Genomic DNA, 7,142 nt, shown 5'->3' with positions numbered 1-7,142 from the left:
AAGCAGTGGGAACATATTTGCAAGGTGTCTAGGTGGACTCTATAGTGGCTCACTAATGCGCTGTCCCATGTGAGTATCCTACTAGGAAATATCAGATGAGAACTCAAATATGGGCTAGATAGATATGAAATTACTGCCTTGAGAAATCGTATAATTTTCAACATAAACCTCTTTACCCAAGAGTTCACAATGCCAGCTGTCAAAACTAAATGGAAATGATAATAATGATGATAAAAACCAAATTGGTAAGAAAGAAATTTTTAAAAATATCTTTCTGCCAGCTCAAAGACATTAAAAATTCTTTTTCTCTAGGTTTCACATTCATCTATTTTTTTCAACCTCTTCCCATAAAGTGTCATAGCTCAGTAAGTACTTCTACCGTAAAAATCACAAAAATAATTTCTACGCAGTTTTGTTTTCAATCTTGCGTTTCTGAAATGAATCCAGAAATTAAAACATCGATCTCATGCATGTGGAGTTCAGATCCTGAACACACACCTTTCAGGGATCTCAGAAACTATGGCTTTCTTAACCAGAGGCCGTGTGGGTTACCTTTCCCTCTCCTGTTCACGCCTTTCTCTGTAGCAGGAAAATGTATCGTGTAGCATAGCATTTGCCCCAAACCAATTTTTCCAAGTTTCATGGTCATCATCTTCCTTATTCCTGGAACAGAGCAGTCTTGCACAGTTTGCCAGCAGTAATCCAGACGTGGCTTGCTAGTCACTTCCTAGTCAAGGCTGTCATGCTGACCAATCCCTGGTTTCCCACCGCTCAGCCCTGCCGGTGGATGTGTGAGTCGGATGCAAGAGAGAAGGGTTTGTGTGCAGCCTCAATTACCAACCCCCGGCTAGTCAGGAGAGACAAGAGTGATTGGGATGATGGTTTTTGTGGGGAGAAAAAAAGGAAAATTAGGAAAGCAGGAACTAAATAGGAGACTGGCCACATGTGAAAACACGTCTCTCTCTGCAGGCACCAGAGTGGGGAGCGGTGGGGAGAGGCAGACGGGGCTCAGATGGCGGGGGCCAGCTTTGTCCTTCATCGGCCAGCATTGGCTCACTTCCTGGACCATTCAATCCATCTTCGTTTTCCTGGCAGTTGACGTTTGCCTGCAACAAGGCATTCCTAAAATGATGTGATCCAAGAATGTCTTTTATTTACATTATGATATTCAACACAGCCCTTAACTTAACTCATGTTTCTTAACTCGTGTAAGTAAAGACATATTAAACCGCTCATTTTAACATAAAGCAATATTCTATGCCCTGATCAAAGACCTAACTGTTGCCTTCCTTTTGCCTGGTCAATTTCAGTGCGAAGTACTACCTCCGGGAATTAGTAGTTTCATTTCCGAAAGAAAGAATAAGGAGAGATGAGTAGGCAGTGAGCCCAGACCTTCAGAAGGACCTGGCTCTCGTGTTTAGAATCATCATCCACAGATTCAGTGACCCCTTGATTCATCCAATTGGGTTGCTTTCCTTAGTGACGTTTTTGTCTCAATTTTGAGGACTGCTGAGTGTCAAAGGGTGAATTTCTTCTGTAAAAAATTAAATCAATTCTTGCTTCAGTGCAGGGAAACTTTTCTGACTCAAATTAGACAGACATATCCGTTTATGCATAATTACTGGAGATTGTTGGCACTGAAAAAACTTAGTGAAACTATGAGCTTTTTCTTCAAGCTCCAAAGAGAAACACTGTAATATATTTGTTGCCCTCTCTCACTCATGACCTTCACATTCCATAGCCATCATCGGCAAAAATCAGAGACAATGTGTCCATCACATACTCATCCTACATCTCAAAGTGGCAGTCACCACTTTCTGACTGCACGTGTGCCTGTGTGTGTGTGTGTGCGTGTGTGTGAGCGAGCGAGCGAGCGAGAGACCACTTTGCTGCATCAGCTATGTGCATAACTTGACAGATTCCTGATCATGCCTCCGCTGTTCTTGTATGTAGGCATATACATTTGTGTGTGTGCGTGTGTGTGTGAGATACATGTAAACAGACAAGACCTGGGCTTCAGTCGTGTGGTTTGCTTGTCCTGCAGGTTCACTGGCTACCAGTTGGATTGCACTGCTGTCTTTCCACTGAGTAAAGCTACTGGGAAAGCCATTCATCCCAGCTCTGTGTTTGGAGAGGGGAACAAGATACCATAATTCCAGCTCAGCAGAGCATGGCCAGAACAGATGTACATTACCCAGAGTGCAAGAAGGGCATCTGGCCAGGAGCAGCACATGACGGAGACAGGGAGCTCTTTCTAACTTGCCTGGGCACTTTGTGGGGCCTCCCCGTCCCGCCCTTCCCCTGAGGGGGCCTGCCAGCCTTACCCCAGCACAGCTAATTAAAGCAGGAGAGGCAGCGCTGTTCGGTGACTCGGTCCCTTACTCCTTTACTCACATCACATATATGAAGACCTACTCTGTGCGACACGGAGTGAGCTCTAGAGACACTGCAGCGTCTCACAGGCATGGTCCCTGTCTTCACGATGCCACAGTTCAAGAGGGAAGAACGACTGTCAAGTCATTGGTAAATGCGCACTGCAATAAGCAGAGAGCGCTAGGAGACTGTCGCATCCCTGTGTAGCTCTGACCTCGTGCTAAATCCTCAAGCCCTCCTGGCACCTGAGATGCAAAATGTGTACTTTAAGTAGAACACTGGCTGTGCTGGAGAAATCGTTAAGGAAGGCAGCAGGACAGAGGGCTGCTTGCAACTGTACTGTCTTTTCCAATCAAAGGCAGTGGGTTCTAAACTCTGGTCTTCTTTAGAACTGACAGAATTCTGTCCTTTCACTGGCTGGATTCGTAGCATCGCTTTACATGGTACGCTGAGTCAGTTACTGGAATTCTCCTTTTTACTTTGTGTCGAGGAGAGCAAGGCACTAACGAACTAAGGTCCATTTCATCTTTGCAGCCGTCCTATAAAACAGACAAGGCCTGGAGTATGTTCTAAAGAGAGAAATGGAGATTTTGAGGCTGGTGGCTTGCTCAGGTCTGTGCAGCTAGAGAGGTGGGGCCCGGGATCTTCCTCTCTACCAATTCTCTACCTAAGTTATGTGTCAGATTGTATTAGACCGACTACATGCTTGCATAGCGTGCCCTTGTTTTTCTGTTTGTTTGTTTGTTTTGACAGGCAGAGTTAGAAAGTGAGAGAGAAAGGTCTTCCTTCCGTTGGTTCACCCCCCAAATGGCTGCTACGGCCAGAGTGTTGTGCTGATCCGAAGCCAGGAATCAGGTGCTTTCTCCTGGTCTCCCATGTGGGTGCAGGGCCCAGGCACTTGGGCCATCCTCCACTACACTCCCGGGCCACAGCAGAGAGCTGGCCTGGAAGAGGAGCAACCGGGACAGAACTGGCACCCTAACCAGGACTAGAACCCGGAGTACCGGTGCCACAAGCAGAGGATTAGCCTAGTGAGTGGCGGCCCCAACCTACAGGTCCTTGTTTTTAAATGAAGTTGTGCAAGAAAAGATGGAAGAACTGACAAATTAAAACATAGCATTTAAATATAAATTAATTTTTGACATCGCTTGGGAGAGGGAGAGATAAACACTCTGTTTTCGCCAGGGACATATGCTGTATTTATTCTATGAATTTATAAGTGAATTTATACTCAACCCTTTTCCCCACAACTCATGATGGTCTAGTGAGAGGCCAGCAGCTTCTGTTCTGTTACTGTTGTGTACAGTGCTGTGGAGCACACACTTGAGCCACTATGACACCTTGCTGCCTGACGCTTGTGCAAAGTTCAGTCCCAAATGCACGCACCAAGGCAGAAAGTTAGGTTCAGGTGTAATGCTATTTTTTCAAAAATAAGGACCTTAAGGTGAGTGCAGTAAGATCTAGGAAAAGGAGTAAAATGAGCTTGGCCTCAGCTGACATCTTACACCCAATAGGCTCTATCTATGTGCATAGCTCACTGTAAGAGACAGTGTTTGTCCTTGAGAAAGCATAGCAGGAAGACAAAAGTCTTACACACGTGCGTATTGCATAAGCAATGCTTCTTTAACATACTCCATGCTCTATCCCAAGTAGTTCTTGTTGTAAACAACTAGTGATTGGTCACTTGTCAAACAATTTTACCAAGTTTAGCCTCAGAGAGTGGCTGGGAAAACTAGGTAAAGACATATGTTTCAGAGCCAGTGTTGTGGTGTAGCAGGCTAAGCGCCAGCCTGTGAAGTAGACATTCCATATGGGTGCCCATTTCCCTTCCAGCTGCTCTCTCGCTTTCTCTGTTGCTCTATCTCTCCCTCTCTCTGTGTAACTCTACCTTTCAAATAAATAAAAATAAATCTTAAAAAGATATATTCATATGACTATTTATGTTTTCTTTTATCATCATCGTCACTATTATCATCAACTTATTATAGAAAATCAGATAATTTATGTGATGATACTTTTACCACTGATCATTTAAAATATTTTATATGAATTTTCATTTGACTTGTTGATATGAACTCTTACAAGTTGGCAAAGATTTAGGGCATATTAAGTGGTTAACTGGATTGACTGTGTTTACAAAACTCCATTAAGATCCAGGAATGCCTTTTCAATCGCTTTTAGGGCTGTTGTTGTCCACCTTTCAGTACTTCTACATATCCAATAACCTCATTAAATGATATTTTCTCCAAATCTCTTGCCATCTAGTAGGTACTCAATGTATATTACAAGAAGGAATAAATCTTACTGAAGTGTCTCATGTCCCTGTGGTTGTGAAGAAAAATATTCAAGGAACCAGTACACTCGCTGGTGTTAAGAATTGCATTCATTTGAAAGAGGCCCTGGGGTGGGCATTTGGGGCAGAGATTAAGAGACGGCTTGGGATGCCTGCATCCTACATCAGAACCCTGGGTTAGAGTCCCGACTGCTCCAATTCCAGGTTCCTGCTAATGTGCACCTCGGGAGGCAGCAGATGACGACTCAAGTGCTCAGGTCCCTGCCACTCATGGGTGAGGTCCAAATGGAGTTCCTGGCTCCTGACTGTGGCCAGGCCCATGCCCAACTATTGCAGACATTTGAGGAGTGAAGCAGCAGATGGAAGAACTTCCCCTCTCTCTCTGTCTCCCCCCACTTCTGTGTGTGTGTGTCTTCTTTTCAAATAAAATAAATAAATGAGATACTTCTCATGAGGACATTGTATAAAATCTATAGGAACAATTGCAATAGTGAATACTAAAACTAACCCTGGAAATAATGGGTTAGAGGTCAAGTTTGAGAAACACTTCCTATGCTGACCTCTGATAAACAAAGGTTCTGAAAGTCTTACAGCAGCAAACTTGTTTAATCATCTGCTATGACTTGTATTAGTTTGGGTGTCCCCACAAAGGCCCATGTGTTAAAAGCTTGGATCTTATGATAGTGATACTAAGGCTGAGAATTTAATCAAGTTATGGTGTCTGGAGGTTGGAAGTTATTCGACTGGACTGGGTTGTTAAAGTGATGCCTCCATAACCAAAGCATGGGACTTTACAAGGGGAAATACAGACACGTGATGCTCTCTGCTACCCCAGAACTCTGCCAGCAAGGACACCATCACCACAGGCCCAGCCAGTGGGGTCACTTGATCTTAGACTGTGAGCCTCCAAAACTGTGAGCCAAAATAAATCTTCCTTCGTAAGTAGCTTGTCTTGAGTATTTTGCTGTAGTGAGAAAGAAGCTAATACTGTCCTTGAAAATGGATTTTTTTTTTTTTGTCTTTTTGCTGAGAGCCATTCTAATTGAGGTCAGCTAATATCTCATTGTGGTGTTTTGTTTTTTTATGTTATTTATTTGAAAGGTAGAATGACAGAGAGGGGGAGAGGGGGAAGCAGGGTTATTCTATCCCCAGGTTCACTCCCCAGATGAGAAGAACAGCCAATGCTAGGACAGGCTGAAGCCAGGAACTCCATTCATGTTTCCTACGTGGGTGACAGTAAGTACTTGAGCCACCACCTGCTACTTCCCAGGCACATTAGCAGGGAGCTGAAGCAGAAGTACACTAGCCAGCACTTGAACCAGCACACCAACATGCGATGCAGGGTGTCCCAAGTAGCAGCTTAGCCCACTGCACCACAACATGGCCCCATGATTGGGGTTTTGATTTACACTTCCTTGAGGGTTAGGGATGTTGAGAATTTTTTTTATATACCTGTCGGTTATGCGTAGGTCTTTTTTCAGAAATGTCTGTTAGGATATTTTGTCTATTTTAAAATCAAATTATTTGCTAACAAATTCTTGCATGCATGTGGAGAAATGTGAACCCTTTATACGCTGTTAAGGGAATGTAAATTAGTACAACCAATATGGAAAACAGCATGGAGGTTCTTCTACAAACTAAAAATAGGACAACTTTTTCATCCAGCAATCCCACTGCCGGCTATTTACCCAAAGAAAATGAAATCAGCATGTTGAAGCGGAAACTGTGCTCAGATGCACTGCTGCACCGCTCACGAAAACCAAGACAGGGAACCCAACGAAGGGTCCATCAGTGGATGAATGGGTAACGAAAATGAGGCAAACACACACGATGAAATACTATTCCACCATAAAGCACAACACAGATGAACCTGGAGCACGTCACGTCAAGTGAAATAAACCAAGGCGCCGAAATACAAATAACACGATCTCACTTGCGGAATCTGAAACTGCTGATCTCATAAAAGCACAGTGGACGGAGTAGTGGTTCCAGAAACTGAGAGGGCAGAGGAGAGGGGAGAGAAGAGGCGGGTCAATGGGTACAAAACTCAAGTTACACAGGAGGGCTAACATCTGGCGTTGCACTGCACACCTGCACGCCTAGAGTGAACTGTATCATGTATTTCAAAATTACTGGGAGGATTCTGAACATCCAAACCACAAAGAAAAAGTTTGCAGTGATGAGTATGCTAAATATCCTGATTTGATCATTACACGATGCATAACATATAATGAAACATTACACTGTTGTCCCCCATGAACACAGGCAATTATTATGCATCCATTGAAAAAAAAAAAAAAAGGCCAAGCTTTGGAGCCAGATAAACTTACATGCAAAAAAAAGAATAGAATTGAATCTTCCCTCCTTCCCTCCTCCCTGCCTCTCCAGTCCTCTCCCTGCCTCTCTTTCTGTTTCAGAGCACCCCGAAGAGTAGGTGAGGAACACTCTTTTTTTGGGTAATTCTAACAAACACGGC

At 43.9% G+C, this 7,142-nt stretch overlaps 1 long non-coding RNA gene across 1 annotated transcript in view; it reads right to left on the bottom strand.

Moving 5' to 3' along the window:
- Nucleotides 1-367: 367 nt before the first annotated feature.
- The window catches only part of LOC133753316 (uncharacterized), a 112,370-nt gene continuing 105,595 nt past the window's right edge, over nt 368-7,142 (bottom strand). The window contains exon 5 of the long non-coding RNA XR_009865042.1: nt 368-1,106. This is a non-coding gene — a long non-coding RNA (uncharacterized LOC133753316). The remainder of the gene's footprint in view (nt 1,107-7,142) is intronic.

This window comes from Lepus europaeus, chromosome 3 (genome assembly GCF_033115175.1).
Source record: "Lepus europaeus isolate LE1 chromosome 3, mLepTim1.pri, whole genome shotgun sequence".
Lineage (NCBI taxonomy): Eukaryota > Metazoa > Chordata > Mammalia > Lagomorpha > Leporidae > Lepus > Lepus europaeus.
The sequence above is the reverse complement of the archived record's forward strand: the minus strand, read 5'-3'. Positions and strand labels throughout refer to the sequence as shown.